Genomic DNA, 18,153 nt, shown 5'->3' with positions numbered 1-18,153 from the left:
TTTGCCCCCGGTGATACATTGTACAGACCTCACTACCCTCTGGAGAGCCTTATGGTTGTGGGCGGAGCAGTTGCCGTACCAGGCGGTGATACAGCCCGCCAGGATGCTCTCGATTGTGCATCTGTAGAAGTTTGTGAGTGCTTTTGGTGACAAGCCAAATTTTTTCAGCCTCCTGAGGTTGAAGAGGCGCTGCTGCGCCTTCTTCACGATGCTGTCTGTGTGAGTGGACCAATTCAGTTTGTCTGTGATGTGTATGCCGAGGAACTTAAAACTTACTACCCTCTCCACTACTGTTCCATCGATGTGGATAGGGGGGTGTTCCCTCTGCTGTTTCCTGAAGTCCACAATCATCTCCTTAGTTTTGTTGACGTTGAGTGTGAGGTTATTGTCCTGACACCACACTCCGAGGGACCTCACCTCCTCCCTGTAGGCAGTCTCGTCGTTGTTGGTAATCAAGCCTACCACTGTTGTGTCGTCCGCAAACTTGATGATTGAGTTGGAGGCGTGCGTTGCCGCGCAGTCGTGGGTGAACAGGGAGTACAGGAGAGGGCTCAGAACGCACCCTTGTGGGGCCCCAGTGTTGAGGTTCAGCGGGGTGGAGATGTTGTTGCCTACCCTCACCACCTGGGGGCGGCCCGTCAGGAAGTCCAGTACCCAGTTGCACAGGGCGGGATCGAGACCCAGGGTCTCGAGCTTGATGACGAGCTTGGAGGGTACTATGGTGTTAAATGCCGAGCTTGAAGTCGATGAACAGCATTCTCACATAGGTATTCCTCTTGTCCAGATGGGTTAGGGCAGTGTGCAGTGTGGTTGAGATTGTGTCGTCTGTGGACCTATTTGGGCGGTAAGCAAATTGGAGTGGGTCTAGGGTGTCAGGTAGGGTGGAGGTGATATGGTCCTTGACTAGTCTCTCAAAGCACTTCATGATGACGGAAGTGAGTGCTACGGGGCGGTAGTCGTTTAGCTCAGTTATCTTAGCTTTCTTGGGAACAGGAACAATGGTGGGTCTCTTGAAGCATGTGGGAACAGCAGACTGGTATAGGGATTGATTGAATATGTCCGTAAACACACCAGCCAGCTGGTCTGTGCATGCTCTGAGGGCGCGGCTGGGGATGCCGTCTGGGCCTGCGGCCTTGCGAGGGTTAAAAAAGTTATTTCGTCTGCCTGGGAGCAAGACATCCTGGTCCGTGACTGAGCTGGATTTATTCTTATAGTCCGTGATTGACTGTAGACCCTGCCACATACCTCTTGTGTCTGAGCCGTTGAATTGAGATTCTACTTTGTCTCTATACTGACGCTTAGCTTGTTTGATAGCCTTGCGGAGGGAATAGCTGCACTGTTTGTATTCAGTCATATTACCAGACACCTTGCCCTGATTAAAAGCAGTGGTTCGCGCTTTCAGTTTCACGCGAATGCTGCGAATGATGCAGTAACAGTTAACTTACTGTTACTGTTTACTATCTGTCACTTTATTCCTAGTTATATCTACCTCAATTACCTCGTACCCCTGCACATCGACTCGGTATTGGTACCCCTTGTATATAGCCAAGTTATCATTACACATATCTATTATTACTTTTATTATTATGTGTTTCACTTTTCTATTATTTCTCTATTTTCTTTCTCTCTGCATTGCTGGGATAGGGCCCATAAGTAAGCATTTCACTGTTGTTTACGAAGCATGTGACTAATACAATGTTGTTTTATTTGACTATAATTTTGCCTTCCTGATTTACACTTCTGCAAAAATATTTATTATATTCTACTGAACCATTTACTTTATGTTGGTATTATTTTATTGTTTTATATGTTGTATAATTTCTTATTGTTGATGCATTGTCGAGAAGAAACCTGCAAGTAAGCCTTTCGTTGGACGGTGTATATATACACCATGTGTATCCTGTTCATACAACTAATAAAAACTTTAAACTTGATGACTGAATCATATGCAGAATATGTTTATCTGTCACTTATTTCACACTTCATTCGATTTTTATCCGACATTGTCTCTCAATTTTCTCATATAGCCTTGTTTTATTATTTTGCAAAGATACACTTTGAAATGTAATACTGGTCTGGATGACAATAACCAGATAGGTCTCAGGGAGTGCTTTTCCTGAAACACTCGAAGGAGATGTTGTACTGCGCATGCGCCAACGCAGTAGGTTTTTTGCGTTGTGTTTACAGCCCTAAATGCTGTTGCAGATGTAGCTAGCTTCCTAGCTAGCGCAATGTTATGGTAACCGTCTTTGGAATAACACACAATTGTTGAAACAGGTAAGATATTCGACACGTATATGCATGTCTGTGTTTAAATAAGCTGAGTGTCTCCTCTGAACAGGACACTTTTAGCCTGGAGATATTTTGAAGAGCTGTTAAATAGCTGGCTACTGTAACTAAGCCAACATTAGCTCAGTGGGTTGCCGAACGTTCAAGGTTTGTGCATCACTTTGAAGGCCGAGCGGTTTCGCTGACGGTTTTATGTCCGAACTAGACAGTAACGTTAGCTAGTGTTCCTCCAACTAGTGTTATGGCAAATGAACATTTCTGCATAAACTCGGGGCATCACGAAGTTGGCTGGAGAAAGTAGAGTTATGTAGCTAGCTAGGCTAGCGGGTGTAACGTAACGAGGTAGTGCTTTCGCTGCTTGCTTTTCTCGGTATCTAACTACAGTAGCAATCTAACATTAGCGAGCTAGTTAGCTCTACCCGGTCCCAGCCAGCTACCGTTTCTTGTACTCAACCGTGTGTCAACTGGAAATGCATTTGTTTGCAGAAACAACTACCGCTCTATCGTAACCTTACGTTGGCGTTATTTGCAAATGACGGGGACTGCTAAATTCGCTAGCTAGCTAACAGTAGCTGCTGGGTTTGGTAGTTGTAATATTCTGTCATCTGTATTGGCAGATGACTAGTTAGCCAGCTAGTTAGTGGCCCCCTGATGATTTACAGGACACATGGCGTCAGGGTAAATGACCACGGATAGCCTATATGTTACTGTTTTAACGTTACCCGTAACGTTAGATGACATGTCAGGGACAGCTAGTTGACCCTGACAGCCTTGACGTCAGTTAGCTATGGTAAGACTGACTGTGGACTTTAGCCAAATGGATATGAATTAGTCCTCAACATTAACACGTCCCGCATTCCTCTGGTGCCTGTAGTTTGAAAAAAGTATGGAACACCGTTTGAAAGTGTATCTTTTTTTGACACGCAAATAAAAGACCCAATTGGCGTTCCACAGAGAAGCCCTTTCTCCCTTGGTGATTATGGGTAACGGAGCCCAGGCCAGTTGAAGTTTGTTCACTCACCTGAAATACAGGCAGCAGTCGACAAAAACAACTGTACTTGTCACACCCTCCTCCCGAGCCATATTCAAATATTTGCATAAAAACCTACAGGTGCTCACAGTAAGGGAAAGTTCACTGGCCTTCAGTTATCTATGATCAGTGTTTATTGGAGTTGTTGTTGACTGTGTGCAGGTGTTCTGAATTCTGTGCCAGGCTGCAGAATTTCTGCAATTTTCCATTGTGCAGATAGCTCACCCCACGTAGCCTTGAATGGTGTGCAACTCCAGGTATAGGCCTTGCTGTTGTTGCATTATGTCAGCCTGGCAGTAGCATCTAGGATGTGTACTATTGACAGCCATGTCCAGGACAGGAGTCAGACAGGATAAGGCTTGCACTTGCCCCATGAGAACTTTCACAAGTGGTGTTCGGAGCGAACCTATTACTAAACAAAATAGTCAGTTGTTCTGGAGGATGTCTCCTGTGAGTCATTCCACCTCAAAAAGCACATTAAAGAGGATTTTGTTACTCACCATCTCAGATTGTTCTGAAATTGTTTATGTAGTAAGAAACAGTTAAGATTAGCCTTCCTGAAGCATAATTTTGTTAATTTCATAGAGATCTAATTATATTTTAAGCCTCTGCACCCAAATTGTCCCTCTTTAATGGATATGATTCATATAATCTTCAATAAATTTGGTACCTAACATTCAATTTGGTCCATCATTCTTCCTAATAATGAGTAAAACAAGAAATACAATAAAATTATCAATAGCCACTCACAGCAATCCCACCCCAACAACTAGTATACAGTATCAGTTCTCTATGTCTGACAAGTAGTATGGAGCTGCTGATTGGAGTATTGCTTCTTCAACCTTTATAATGTTTTCCCTGCGAATCTGGTGATATATCTTTTCCCATGTTCAGAGAAATTAGCCGTTGAAGTCGCTTGCATTCTTTACCAGCTGCCGCTGTTCCTGCTACTGCCACCACACCCTAGCGAATGTTGTGTGGTCTGTGCATTAATATTTTTTTGTATGTCAGAAAGCCATTTGCATTGCTAGTTATAGCCTACTGTTAGCTAGCTAGCTAACATTGAACCTAGTTGGTTAGCTTTAGCTCCCTGCTGACTGATACTACAGAATTTCATACACGGTGGCTAGCTATGACCCTCTGTTTTTATTGCTAGTAGTATGGGTTGGGGTTGTGATTCATTGTTTAGATAACTAGCTACATGTCTAAACAAAATATTCCACTTCGCTAGATGATTACATGACCCATCAACTTAGCCAGTGTGTCTGGGGGTGATTACGACTATCTATTGTATTTCATGAATGTGTGATGTCTAGACCATAGTGACCCATCCACTTAGCTAGATGTGACTGGGAGGTGCTTTTAGCATTTCTTTCACACGACCCATCAATTTAGACAAGTGTGTCTGGGTAAGCATCATCTAATAATGATAAAATATTTATAAAATATTTTTCTGTGTACTTTCTATTTTTGATATTGCTACTATGCACATGCAAGTAACCATTTCACTGTACCGTTTACACCTTCTGTATCCTGTGCATGTGACAAATAAACTTTGATTTAATTTGATATAGTGTGTGTTTACCAGAGACGGTAATGTGAAGAACAACATGACCTGCACCAAAGTCCAATTGGAATATAGGCCAAGGACTAGATAAAGTGTATTTCTTTTTTGCTACATAAAACCAAATCGAGGTAGTCGGTCACATATACATACATTGCATTCAGAAAGTATTCAGACCCTTTCACTCCCCGGGCGCTGAAGACGTGGATGTCGATTAAGGCAGCCCCCCCTACCTTTCTGTTTCAGAGTTGTTGGGTTAAATGCGGAAGACGCATTTCATTTGAAGTCATTCAGTTGTATAACTGACTAGGTACCCCCCCTTTCTCATCAATCTACACACAATACCCCATAATGACAAAGCGAAAACAGGTTTTAAGAAATGTTTGCAAATGTATTAAATATAAATAACTGAAATACCTTATTTACTTGAGTATTCAGACCCTTTGCTATGAGACTCGAAATTGAGCTCAGATGCATCCTGTTACCGCTGATCAACCTTGAGATGTTTCTACAACTTGATTGGAGTCCACCTGTGGTAAATTAAATTGATTGGACATGATTTGGAAAGGCACACACCTGTCTTTATAAGGTCCCGCAGTTGACAGTGCATGTCAGAACAAAAACCAAGCCATGAGTTTGAAGGAATTGTCCTTTGAGCTCTGAGACAGGATTGTGTCAAGGCACAGATCTGGGGAAGGGTACCTTCCAAAAAAGCCAGGAAGGGGTTATTGTGACAGAGTAAGAACCAAAGTGTTGTTCAGTGTTTCCCAGTGGAACCCCAAGGTCCCCAAGAACACAGTGGCCTTCATCATTCTTAAATGGAACATTTGGAACTACCAAGACTCTTCAGAAGCTGGCCGCCCAGCCAAATTGAGCAATCAGGGGAGAGGGGCCTTGGTCAGGGATGAGATCAAGAACCCGATGGTTACTCTGACAGAGCTCCAGAGTTCCTCTGTGGAGATGGGAGAAACTTCCTGACGGACAATCATCTCTGCAGCACTCCACCAATCAGGCCTTTATGGTAGAGTGGCCAGATGGAAGCCTCTCCTCAGTAAAAGGCACATGACAGCCCGCTTGGAGTTTGCCAAAAGGCACCTGAAGACTCTTAGAGAAACAAGGTTCTCTGGTCTGATGAAACAAAGATTGAACTCTTTGGCCTGAATGCCAAGTGTCACTTCTGGAGGAAACCTGGCACCATCCCTACGGTGATGCATGGTGGTGGCAGCACCAGGCTGTGGGGATGTTTTTTAGCAGCAGGGACTGGGAGACTAGTCAGGATCGAGGGAAAGATGAATGGAGCAAAGTACAGACAAATCCTTATTGAAACGTGCTCCAGATCGGTCAGGACCTCAGACTGGGGTGAAGGTTCACCTTCCAACCGGACAACGACCCTAAGCACACAGCCAAGACAGCCCAGGAGTGGCTTCAGGACAAGTCTCTGAATGTCCTTGAGTGGCCCAGCCAGAGCCCAGACTTGAACCTGATTGAACATCTTTTGAGAGCCCTGAAAATAGATGTGCAGCCACGCTCCCCATCCAACCTGCCAGAGCTTGAGAGGATCTGCAGAGAAGAATGGGAGAAAGTCCTCAAATACATATGTGCCAAACTTGTAGTGTAATACCCAAGGTTATAATCACTTCCAAAGGTGCTTCAACAAAGTAAATATGATATTGAATTTTTTTCGTTTTTAATACATTCGTAAAAAATATAGGAACCTGTTTGTGCTTTGACATTATGGGGTATTGTGTGTAGATTGAGGAACAAAAATAATTGTGTACATTTTAGAATAAGGCTGTAAATGTGGAAAAGGTCAAGGGGTCTGAATACTTTCCGAATGCACTGAACAAAAATATAAACGCAACATGCAGTTACAGTTCATATAAGGAAATTGGTCAATTGAAATAAATAAATTAGGCCCTTATGGATTTCACATGACTGGGCAAGTGCACGACGTTGGAGGTGGTTTATGGTAGAAAATGAACAATCAATTCTCTAGCAACAGCTCGTGTGGACATTCCTGCACTCAGCATGCCAATTGCGTGCTCCATCAAAATTTGAGAGTAATAAGCTTTTTGTGCCTATGGAAAAATTCTGGGGTCTTTTTATTTCAGCATATAAAACATGGGACAAACACCACATGTTGCGTTTTTTATAATTTTGTTCAGCGTAGTAAAAGGGCAGGATACCGTTTATCTTCCACATAATACTGTTTTAGTAGGTTATGATAGGAAACAGTGTAAGATCTCTTCGTGAATATCCGTTAGCCACCCCGAGCCACTGTAAGCTTGTGACGGAGTGCCGCCTACTGAATAAGATGGTTATCATCAACCGCACAATGTGATTCAGTGACTGTCGCTGTTTCTCTTTCCTTTCCCCCCTCTCTCTCTCTCTGTCTCTCTCTGTCTCTCTCTCTCTCCTCTTTTGTGCATCGCCACTCGTGATTCGACTGTCCCAAGCTCAACTCTGTAAACCCCCCCCCCCCCGTCTCTGCCTTTTTTAAATCACAGCAGTGAATTTGGTTGAAGCCAGCCTATGTGTTTCAAGCCTGAGTATTCACACTCACGGTCTTCCTCTCCCTTGTGAGGTGAAATGAGATGCACTGAGAGAAGAGGGAGAGCTCAGCTGGCCTGGCAGGCCTTTAAAGCAGCCAGTTCAGCTGGAGTGAAAGTGAAAGATGGAAGAGAGTCAACTCCTCGATCACACCGACATTGCATTTTGGTACACCCGAAAGAAGTACATTAATTTCCGATGGAGCGCTGCGTTTGCCTTGCAGCATTGCGTTGCAGAGACAGTTGCAGTGCGTTCTGCGTGGCGTATACATTGGATTTATCGAATGTATGCGTCAGACTGTGTGCGTAGACGGCTTGACAGAAATGTTAGCATGTTATACTTTTGTTGCACAAACATCCAGATGATGCTGCGTACTATTTTGCGTAATGACACTATCGGTGTGATCGAAGGCTTTAAGAGTCCCCCTGCAGTGCCAGGACTGAAGACATAGCTGACCGCCACTGAAAGGCTGTGGCAGCTGAGTAACGAGCCGGACCCAAGTAACCAACCTCGTCTGGCAGTTGTATCGAGTAAACCCTAGCCTAACTCCTCTAGTAGTCTGACTGATGACCATTTGTATGAGAGGCTTTATTAACAGCCCAGCCAACTGTAGAAGATCGGCTACATTAACCGTACCACATTTTTGTCAAGATGTGGAACATCTCGAAATGTCAAGATGGTCCCTCTGAAGGGATAAATAGGTGGTGTTGTCATGGCTACACCTAGCTGACATGACAGCTAGCTAGGCAGGACAGAAGATGGGGTTATAGTGTTAGCTCAGCAGTCATAGCGTTAGCTCAGCAGTCAGACTTAGCATCACCCCCATTTGCTTTCTTCCTATACATGCGATGGAGGGGAGAGAGAAAGGTAGGGAGGGAGGGAGGGAGGGGGGAAACATCAGCAGCTTGTATTTCAGTCTTTCTTGTTTGTCCAGTTTGTTGTTCTGGTCCCCATTGAGCTGTAATGTCCTGAGGCAGTGAGGAGAGAGAGGTTAACGAGAGGGAGAGAGGGAGTTACAGACAGAGTGAAAGAGAGAGGGAGCTACAGAGAGAAAGAGAGAGGGAGCTGCACAAAGAGGGGGAGATCTACAGAGAGAGGGGGAGCTACAGAGCGAGAAAGGGAGCTGCACAAAGAGGGGGAGATCTAGAGACAGAGCTACAGAAAGCTAGGGAGGGAGAGAGAGCAGCAGAGGGAGGGAGGGAGGGAGAGAGAGCAGCAAAAAGAGTGAGAGTGAGACCTTCAGAGAGAGAAAGAGAGAGCGCTCGAGAGAGAGAGTTTTAGAGTGCTCCAGAGTGAGAGAGCGCTCCAGAGAGCAGGAGAGCGCGAGCTCCAGAGAGAGAGCGAGCTCCAGAGAGAGCGAGCTCCAGAGAGAGTGCTCCAGATAGGGAGAGCTCTAGAGCGAGCTCCAGAGAGAGAGCTCCCGAGTGCTCCAGAGAGAGAGCTCCCGAGTGCTCCAGAGAGAGAACGTCCTCCAGAGGGAGAGAGAGCTCCAGAGAGAGAGAGAGCTCCAGAGAGAGAGAGAGAGAGAGAGCTCCAGAGAGAGAGCTCCAGAGAGAGAGAGAGAGCTCCAGAGAGAGAGAGTGAGCACTCCAGAGAGCAGGAGAGAGCGAGATCCAGTGTGCTCCAGAGAGAGAGCTCCAGAGTGCCAGATAGGGAGAGGGCTCCAGAGTGCCAGATAGGGAGAGGGCTCCAGAGAGCCAGATAGGGAGAGGGCTCCAGAGAGCCAGATAGGGAGAGGGCTCCAGAGAGCCAGATAGGGAGAGGGCTCCAGAGAGCCAGATAGGGAGAGGGCTCCAGAGAGCCAGATAGGGAGAGGTCCTCCAGAGTCCTCCAGATAGAGAGAGGGCTCCAGAGTCCTCCAGAGAGAGAGGGCTCCTCCAGAGAGAGTCCTCCAGAGAGAGAGGCGTCCTCCAGAGTCCTCCAGAGAAAGAGAGAGAGAGCGTCCTCCAGAGAGCAGAGAGAGCGTCCCTCCAGAGAGAGAGAGTGCCAGATAGGGAGAGGGCGTCCTCCAGAGAGAGAGAGAGAGCGTCCTCCAGAGAGAGAGAGAGAGAGCGTCCTCCAGAGAGAGAGAGAGCGTCCTCCAGAGAGAGAGAGAGAGCGTCCTCCAGAGAGAGAGAGAGAGAGAGAGCATCCTCCGGAGAGAGAGAGAGCGTCCTCCAGAGAGAGAGAGAGAGCGTCCTCCAGAGAGAGAGAGAGAGAGAGTCCTCCAGAGAGAGAGAGCGAGAGAGCGTCCTCCAGAGAGAGAGAGAGAAAGAGAGAGAGGACTCCAGAGAGCAGGAGAGAGCGAGATCCAGTGTGCTCCAGAGAGCGCTCCAGAGTGCCAGATAGGGAGAGGGCTCCAGAGAGCCAGATAGGGAGAGGGCTCCAGAGAGCCAGATAGGGAGAGGGCTCCAGAGTGCTCCAGAGAGAGAGAGAGCGTCCTTCAGAGAGAGAGAGAGAGCGTCCTCCAGAGAGAGAGAGAGCGTCCTCCAGAGAGAGTGCGAGAGAGAGTGCGTCCTCCAGAGAGAGAGAGAGAGAGAGAGAGTCCTCCAGAGAGAGAGAGAGAGAGAGAGAGAGCGCGTCCTCCAGAGAGAGAGAGAGCGTCCTCCAGAGAGAGAGAGCGTCCTCAGAGAGAGAGAGAGCGTCCTCCAGAGAGAGAGAGAGAGCGTCCTCCAGAGAGAGAGAGAGCGTCCTCCAGAGAGAGAGAGAGCAAGAGAGCGTCCTCCGGAGAGAGAGCATCCTCCAGAGAGAGAGCCTCCAGAGAGAGAGAGAGAGAGTCCTCAGAGAGAGAGAGAGAGAGTCCTCCAGAGAGAGAGAGCGAGAGAGAGTCCTCCAGAGAGAGAGAGAGAGAGCGTCCTCCAGAGAGAGAGAGAGCGACTCCAGAGAGCAGGAGAGAGCGAGATCCAGTGTGGGAGAGAGCGTCCTCCAGAGTGCCAGATAGGGAGAGGGTCCTCCAGAGAGAGAGAGCGTCCTCCAGAGAGAGAGCGAGAGAGAGAGAGCGTCCTCCAGAGAGAGAGAGAGCGTCCTCCAGAGAGAGAGAGAGAGAGCGTCCTCCAGAGAGAGAGCGTCCTCCAGAGAGAGAGCATCCTCCAGAGAGAGAGCGCTCCAGAGAGAGAGCGTCCTCCAGAGAGAGAGAGCGTCCTCCAGAGAGGGAGAGAGCGTCCTCCAGAGAGAGAGAGAGCGTCCTCCAGAGAGAGAGAGAGAGCGTCCTCCAGAGAGAGAGAGCGTCCTCCAGAGAGAGAGAGCGTCCTCCAGAGAGAGAGAGAGAGTGCGTCCTCCAGAGAGAGAGAGAGAGCGTCCTCCAGAGAGAGAGAGAGCAAGAGAGCGTCCTCCAGAGAGAGAGAGCATCCTCCAGAGAGAGAGCGCTCCAGAGAGAGAGAGAGAGAGCGTCCTCCAGAGAGAGAGAGAGAGCAAGCGTCCTCCAGAGAGAGAGAGAGAGCGTCCTCCAGAGAGAGAGAGAGCGTCCTCCAGAGAGAGAGAGAGCGTCCTCCAGAGAGAGAGAGAGAGAGCAGAGTGAGAGAGCGCTCCAGAGAGCAGGAGAGAGCGAGCTCCAGAGAGAGCGAGCTCCAGATAGGAAGAGAGCTCCAGATAGGGAGAGCTCCAGATAGGGAGAGCTCAGAGAGAGAGAGGGAGCTCCCGAGTGCTCCAGAGAGAGAGCTCCCGAGTGCTCCAGAGAGAGAGCTCCCGAGTGCTCCAGATAGAGAGCTCCAGGTAGAAAGAGAGCTCCAGATAGGGAGAGCTCTAAAGCTCCAGATAGGGAGAGAGCTCCACATAGGGAGAGCTCTAGAGCTCCAGATAGGAGAGCTCCAGAGAGCCAGATGGGGAGAGAGCTCCAGAGTGCTCCAGAGAGAGAGAACGTCCTCCAGAGAGAGAGAGAGAGCTCCAGAGAGAGAGAGAGTGAGCGCTCCAGAGAGCAGGAGAGAGCGAGATCCAGTGTGCTCCAGAGAGAGGGCTCCAGAGTGCCAGATAGGGAGAGGGCTCCAGAGTGCCAGATAGGGAGAGGGCTCCAGAGTGCTCCAGAGAGAGAGAGAGAGCGTCCTTCAGAGAGAGAGAGAGAGCGTCCTCCAGAGAGAGAGAGAGCGTCCTCCAGAGAGAGAGAGAGCGTCCTCCAGAGAGAGAGAGAGAGCGTCCTCCAGAGAGAGAGAGAGAGCGTCCTCCAGAGAGAGAGAGAGAGCGTCCTCCAGAGAGAGAGAGCGTCCTCCAGAGAGAGAGAGAGCGTCCTCCAGAGAGAGAGAGAGAGCGTCCTCCAGAGAGAGAGAGAGAGCGTCCTCCAGAGAGAGAGAGAGAGAGAGCGTCCTCCAGAGAGAGAGAGCGTCCTCCAGAGAGAGAGAGCGTCCTCCAGAGAGAGAGAGAGAGAGCGTCCTCCAGAGAGAGAGAGAGAGAGCGTCCTCCAGAGAGAGAGAGCGTCCTCCAGAGAGAGAGAGAGAGAGAGCGTCCTCCAGAGAGAGAGAGAGAGAGAGCGTCCTCCAGAGAGAGAGAGAGCGAGCTCCAGAGAGAGAGTGAGCACTCCAGAGAGCAGGAGAGAGCGAGCTCCAGAATGCTTCAGATTTTGCTTCAGCAAAATCTTTGCTTGCTTTATTGACTTTAAAAAAAAGCATTTGATGCTATTTGGCATGAAGGGCTATTCTACAAAGTTGGCTTGGTGGTCAGGTGTATGACTTAATAAAATGTATGAACACTAAAAATAAGTGTGCAATACAAATCAAAATCCTAAGAAAATAATTATTTTCACAACGTCGAGGTGTGAGACAAGGCTGCAGTTTGAGTCCAAATCTTTTCAACATTTATGTCAATGAATTAGCAGACATGTTGGACCATTCTCCAGCCCCAGGACTCACACTATTTGACACAGAGGTAAAATACCTGCTATAAGCTGGTGATTCGGTACTTCTATCACCAACCAAAGGTCTTCAACAGAACATTACTATTCTCGAGCAATATTGCCATAATTGGACCCTGGCAGTAAATAATAAAAAAAAGCAGATGTCAAAAACATAAATATAAATTCACCCTGAACAACAACATAATTGAACACACTAAAAATGACACCTACATTGGTCTGACCATATCTGCATCGGGGAACTTTAATATGGCAGTGAATGCACTCAAAGAAAAAGCCTGCAGAGCATTGTATGCAATAAAAATTTAAATTAGAATTTGGATCAAAATATTTGATAGTGTAATCCTACCAATAGCTCTTTACGGAAGTGAGGTTTGGGAGCCACTCAATAAAGTGGACTTTAAAATGTGGGACACCCTACATGCAGAATTCTGTGGGAAAATTCTACAAGTCCAGAGGAATACACCAACTAATGCATGTAGGGCAGAATTGGGCCGCTTTCCAGCGGTAATGAAAATACAGAAAAGATCATGACATTTTTGGCTAAATCTAAATTCATGGCCAAATTCAAGTCTGCAATTTAAAGCACTTCAAACCCAAGAGCTGAGCCCAGAAACGAGCCCTCTCAGTCAGCTGGTGTTGGACCTAACCAACCAAGCTGACACCAGCATTGCTTCAAAAGAAAGAATTCCAATAAACAAAATCATGAACCAATCAAAACACTCATATTTACAACATTGGAAAAACAAAACAAAGTCCCAAAGCCAACTACATTGCTATCTGACCTTTCTGTCATTTTGGAGCTGCTTTAGTCAAGAAATTAAAAAAGAGACCATGTTTGAATGCGGTTTTATTTAATTTTTTTTTAAATATATTTTTATTTATTTAACCTGGTAGGCCAGTTGAGAACAAGTTCTCATTTACAACTGCGACCTGGCCAAGATAAAGCAAAGCAGTGCGGCACAAACAACAACACAGTTACACATGGAATAAACAAACATACAGTCAATAATACAATAGAGAAAGTCTATATATAGTGTGTGCAAATGAGGTAGGATAAGGGGAGGTGAGGCAATAAATAGGCCATAGTGGCAAAATTATTACAGTATGGCAAATTAAACACTGGGGTGATAGATGTGCAGAAGATGAGTGTGCAAGTAGTGGTACTGGGGTGCAAAGGAGAAAAATAAATAAAATGAATAACAATATGGTGATGAGTTAGTTGGATGGGCTATTTACAGATGGGCTATGTACAGGTGCAGTGATCTGTGAGCTGCTCTGACAGCTGGTGCTTAAAGCTAGTGAGGGAGATATGAGTTTATTAACGCAATGTTAAGAAATAATACTTTTTTTTTAACGTTGTTTGCAAAGTGATATGTGACACGTATTAATGACAAAATAACACCAGGGCACCTGCCCTGAATGACATGTCGCCACTGGAAATAGCATCTTGTGTGAGTGAGTCAGTGCACGTTGTTTTCGGTTTCAGCCAGTGTATTCCCGTGTGTGTTTTTGTCTGATTGTACGTTCATGCATGTGACTGTCTAACCATCCCATGTGTGTGTTTTGAAGTTCTGCCTGTGTGCATCTGTGTTGTGTGTCTGTGTGACTTGAAAATAATGATGCACACATCTCACTGAGTCTGTTCATTGTGCACGTGAAGGTAATGCCGCTCAGTGTCTATTTTTTTAACAAGGTGCAATTCTGAACACCTGTAACTGCCATTTCCTGCAGTCTATAGCAGAAAATGGCCTTTACTAACCACGTTTCCATCCACAGATTTTATGTGAGTAAAGTCGTACCGTATATAAAAAAAAATTGAGACATCCGTGATAGAAGTGGTACATTTCGATTCAACTGTTTAAGAGATGACTCCATCGGTCAGAGAACCCAAAACCGATTCAAATGTAGCATGCTTCGGTCCGAAAATGTATTCAAACATTACAAATCGCTGATAATTTTTGTTGATCATATTACTTTGTTGATTATATTCACTTCTGAAAATATCTAATCTTTTAGTGACAACTGATGCACCATCTCCAGTGTGGAACTAAGCATGTAGCTGTGTTAGTCATGATGCTGCCACCACCGTGCTTCATGGTCGTGATGGTGTTCTTCGGCTTGCAAGCCTCCTCCTTTTTCATCCAAACTTAACAATGGTCATTATGGCCAAACAGTTCTATTTTGGTTTCATCAGACCAGAGGACATTTCTCCAAAAAGTACAATCTTTGTCCTCATGTAATCAAAACACTTGGGTGAACTGTTAGAATTAGAATAATAATTAGTTTTCCAAGTGGGCACTTTGAATACAGTGTTTGACATGACAATTAATGAAAATGCAAGTGAGGATATGTGATTGACCGGCTCAAATCGGTCTTATGTAGCAAAATATGATTTTTTTTTTTTTTTTTTTTTACATTGGATAAAAGTGAATATTCAGAGCTACAAAATGGTATATAATACACAGCATTTGATGTTAGTGGCTAATCTGCCTTTGCCATCGGTACTATTGGCCAACGTACAATCGCTGAATAATAAAGTGGACGAACTACAATCACGTATATCCCACCAACGGGACATTAGAAACTAATATCTTATGTTTCACAGAGTCGTGGCTGAACGACGACATGAATAACATACAGCTGGCGGGTTATACACTGTATCGGCAGGATAGAACAGCAGCCTCTGGTAAGACAAGGGGTGGCGGTCAATGTATATTTGTAAACAGCAGCTGGTGCACGATATCTAAGGACGTCTCAAGGTTTTGCTCGCCTGAGGTAGAGGATCTCATGATAAGCTGTAGACCACGCTATCTACCAAGAGAGTTTTCATCTATATTCTTCGTAGGTGTCTATTTACCACCACAAACCGATGCAGGCACTAAGACCGCACTCAATGAGCTGTATACGGCCATAAGCTAACAGGACAACGCACATCCAGAGGCTGCACTCCTATTGGCTGGGGACTTTAATGCAGGGAAACGTAAATCCGTTTTACCAGCATGTTAAATGTGCAACGAGAGGGGTAAAAACTCTAGACCACCTTTCCTCCACACACAGAGATGCATACAAAGCTCTCCCTCGCCCACCATTTGGCAAATCTGACCATAATTCTATCCTCTTGATTCCTGCTTACAAGCAAAAACTAAAGCAGGAAGCACCAGTGACTCGGTCAATTAAAAAAGTGGTCAGATGAAGCAGATGCTAAGCTACAGGACTGTTTTGCTATCACAGACTGGAACATGTTCCGTGATTCTTCCGATGGCATTGAGGAGTACACCACATCAGTCACTGGCTTCATCAATAAGTGCATCAATGACGTGACTGTATGTACATACCCCAACCAGAAGCCATGAATTACAGGCAACGTCCACACTGAGCTAAAGGGTAGAGTTTCCTCTTTCAAGGAGTGGGACTCTAACCCTGAAGCTTATAAGAAATCCTGCTTTGCCGTCCGACGAACCATCAAAAAGGCAGTGTCAATACAGGACTAAGATCGAATCGTACTACACCGGCTCCAACGCTCGTCGGATGTGGCAGGGCTGGCAAACTATTACAGACGGACTACAAAGGAAGCACAGCTGCAAGCTTCCCAGTGACACAAGCCTACCAGAAGAGCTAAATGGTTTCTATGCTTGCTTCAAGGCGAGTAACACTGAAACATGCATGAGAGCACCAGCTGTTCCAGAAGACCGTGATCACGCTCTCCGTAGGCGATGTGAGCAAAACCTTTAAACAGGTCAACTTTCACAAGGCCGCAGGGCCAGACTGATTACCAGGACGTTTTCCCCCAAGCATGTGCTGACCAACTAGCAAGTGTCTTCACTGACCTTTTCAACGTGTCTGAGTCTCTAATATCAACATGTTTCAAGCAGAGCACCATAGTCCCTGTGCCCAAGAACACTAAGGTAAACTGCCAAAATCACTACCAACCCGTAGCACTCACGTCTGTAGCCAGGAAGTGCTTTGAAAGGCTGTTCATGGTTGACATAAGTACCATTATCCCAGAAACCCTAGTCCCACTCTAATCTGCATACCGCCCCAACAGATCCACAGATGATGCAATCTCTATTGCACTCCACATTGCCCTTTCCCACTTGGACAAAAGGAACACCTATGTGAGAATGCTATTCATTGACTACAGCTCAGCGTTCAACGCCATAGTGCCCTCAGAGCTCATCAATAAGCTAAAGACCCTGGAACTAAACACCTCCCTCTGCAACTGGATCCCGGACTTCCTGACGGGCCCCCCCAGGTGATAAGGGTAGGTAACAACACATCCACCACGCTGATCCTCAACACAGGGGGCCATCAGGGGTGCGTGCTCAGTCCTCTCCTGTACTCCCTGTTCACTCATGTCTGCATGGCCAGGCACAACTCCAGCACCATCATTAAGTTCGTCTGTGGACCTATTTGGGCGGTAAGCAAATTAGAGTGGGTCTAGGGTGTCAGGTAGGGTGGAGGTGATATGGTCCTTGACTAGTCTCTCAAAGCACTTCATGATGACGGAAGTGAGTGCTACGGGGCGGTAGTCGTTTAGCTCAGTTACCTTAGCTTTCTTGGGAACATGAACAATGGTGGCCCTCTTGAAGCATGTGGGAACAGCAGACTGGTATAGGGATTGATTGAATATGTCCGTAAACACACCAGCCAGCTGGTCTGCACATGCTCTGAGGGCGCGGCTGGGGATGCCGTCTGGGACTGCAGCCCTGCGAGGGTTAACACGTTTAAATGTTTTACTCACCTCGGCTGCAGTGAAGGAGAGACCGCATGTTTCCGTTGCAGGCCGTGTCAGTGGCACTGTATTGTCCTCAAAGCGGGCAAAAAAGTTATTTAGTCTGCCTGGGAGCAAGACATCCTGGTCCATGACTGGGCTGGATTTCTTCTTGTAGTCCGTGATTGACTGTAGACCATGCCACATACCTCTTGTGTCTGAGCCGTTGAATTGAGATTCTACTTTGTCTCTATACTCACACTTAGCTTGTTTGATAGCCTTACAGAGGGAATAGCTGCACTGTTTGTATTCGGTCATGTTACCAGTCACCTTGCTCTGATTAAAAGCAGTGGTACGCGCTTTCAGTTTCACGCGAATGCTGCCATCAATCCACGGTTTCTGGTTTGGGAATGTTTTAATCGTTGCTATGGGAACGACATCTTCAACGCACGTTCTAATGAACTCGCACACCGAATCAGCATATTCGTCAATGTTGTTGCCTGACGCAATACGAAACATGTCCCAGTCCACGTGATGGAAGCAGTCTTGGAGTGTGGAATCAGCTTGGTCGGACCAGCGTTGGACAGACCTCAGCGTGGGAGCTTCTTGTTTTAGTTTCTGTCTGTAGGCAGGGATCAGCAAAATGGAGTCATGGTCAGCTTTTCCGAAAGGGGGCGGGGCAGGGCCCTATATGCGTCGCGGAAGTTAGAATAACAATGATCCAAGGTTTTGCCAGCCCTGGTGGCGCAATCGATATGCTGATACATTTTAGGGAGTCTTGTTTTCAGATTAGCCTTGTTAAAATCGCCAGCAACAATGAATGCAGCCTCAGGATGTATGGATTCCAGTTTGCAAAGAGTCAAATAAAGTTTGTTCAGAGCCATCGATGTGTCTGCTTGGGGGGGAATATATACGGCTGTGATTATAATCGAAGAGAATTCTCTTGGTAGATAATGCGGTCTACATTTGATTGTAAGGAATTCTAAATCAGGTGAACAGAAGGATTTGAGTTCCTGTATGTTTCTGTGATCACACCACGTCTCGTTAGCCATAAGGCATACGCCCCCACCACTCTTCTTACCAGAAAGGTGTTTGAGGTGAGGGCCCTCGGAGTGTGGTGTCAGGACAATAACCTCACACTCAACGTCAACAAACTAAATTGGTCCACTCACACAGACAGCATCGTG

The 18,153-nt window shown here is 46.5% G+C and overlaps 1 protein-coding gene across 3 annotated transcripts in view; it reads left to right on the top strand.

Moving 5' to 3' along the window:
- Positions 1-2,176: 2,176 nt before the first annotated feature.
- The window catches only part of LOC135517624 (rab GTPase-activating protein 1), a 127,098-nt gene continuing 111,121 nt past the window's right edge, over positions 2,177-18,153 (top strand). For all 3 annotated transcript variants that reach the window (XM_064942103.1, XM_064942102.1, XM_064942104.1), the window contains exon 1: positions 2,177-2,277. The gene's annotated coding sequence lies outside the window, so the exon portion shown is untranslated. The remainder of the gene's footprint in view (positions 2,278-18,153) is intronic.

This window comes from Oncorhynchus masou, chromosome 28 (genome assembly GCF_036934945.1).
Source record: "Oncorhynchus masou masou isolate Uvic2021 chromosome 28, UVic_Omas_1.1, whole genome shotgun sequence".
Classification (NCBI taxonomy): Eukaryota; Metazoa; Chordata; class Actinopteri; order Salmoniformes; family Salmonidae; genus Oncorhynchus; species Oncorhynchus masou.
The sequence above is the reverse complement of the archived record's forward strand: the minus strand, read 5'-3'. Positions and strand labels throughout refer to the sequence as shown.